This window comes from Bison bison, unplaced genomic scaffold (genome assembly GCF_000754665.1).
Source record: "Bison bison bison isolate TAMUID 2011002044 unplaced genomic scaffold, Bison_UMD1.0 scf7180017864462, whole genome shotgun sequence".
NCBI classification, from domain to species: domain Eukaryota; kingdom Metazoa; phylum Chordata; class Mammalia; order Artiodactyla; family Bovidae; genus Bison; species Bison bison.
The window spans coordinates 1,827,711-1,828,631 of NW_011495024.1; the positions used below are offsets into that span (position 1 = coordinate 1,827,711).

Consider the following 921-nt stretch of genomic DNA (forward strand, 5'->3'; position numbering starts at 1 on the left):
CAGTGGGATTGCTGGATCATAAGGCAGTTCTATTTCCAGTTTTTTAAGGAATCTCCACACTGTTCTCCATAGTGGCTGTACTAGTTTGCATTCCCACCAACAGTGTAAGAGGGTTCTCTTTTTCTCCACACCCTCTCCAGCATTTATTATTTGTAGACTTTTGGATCGCAGCCATTCTGACTGGTGTAGGCCACTATTTTAAAAAGCTCTTGTCATGAAAAGAATTATACATTATAGTGCTACTGATATTTTTACCTGTTTGATTTCAGAGAAACTATGTGAAGCTCTGAAAAGGATGGTGGGGAATTTCAAGCAGTCTTTCAGATTTTTACTGGTGTTTATTTTCCGTAAGTTTCAATTTCTTGCAAGAATCTTTTAATATTAAGCTTCGTTGCTGTTCAGTTGCTAAGTCTTGTACAACTCTTTGCAGCACCATGGACTGCAGTATGCCAGGCTTCCCTGTCCTTCACTATCCCCTAGAATTTGCTCAAATTCATGTCCATCGAGTCAGTGGTGCTATCTAACCATCTCATCCTCTGTCCCTCCCTTCTCCTTTTGTCTGCAATCTTTTCCAGTGAGTCAGCTCTTCACATCAGCTGACTGTTGGCCAAACTGTTTCAGCATCCATTGAATGTTTAGGATTGACTGGTTTGATCTTGCAGTCTAAGGGACTCTCATGAGGCATCTCCATCACCACAGTTTGAACACATCAATTCTTCTGCACTCTGCCTTCTTTATGGTCCAATTCTTACATCCGTACATGACTCCTGGAAAAAACCATAGCTTTGATTAGATGGATCTTTGTCAGCAAAGTGATGTCTCTGCTTTTTTATACTCTGGCTTTGTCATAGTTTTCCTTCCAAGGAGCAAGCATCTTTTAATTTCATGGCTGCAGTCACTGTCTGCAGTGATTTTGGAGCC

General features: G+C 41.0%; 1 protein-coding gene across 2 annotated transcripts in view; it reads left to right on the top strand.

Annotated features, from left to right (window-relative positions):
• TBCE (tubulin folding cofactor E) overlaps positions 1–921 on the top strand; it is a 90,572-nt gene that overhangs the window by 52,750 nt on the left and 36,901 nt on the right. The gene's annotated exons all lie outside the window — the stretch shown is intronic.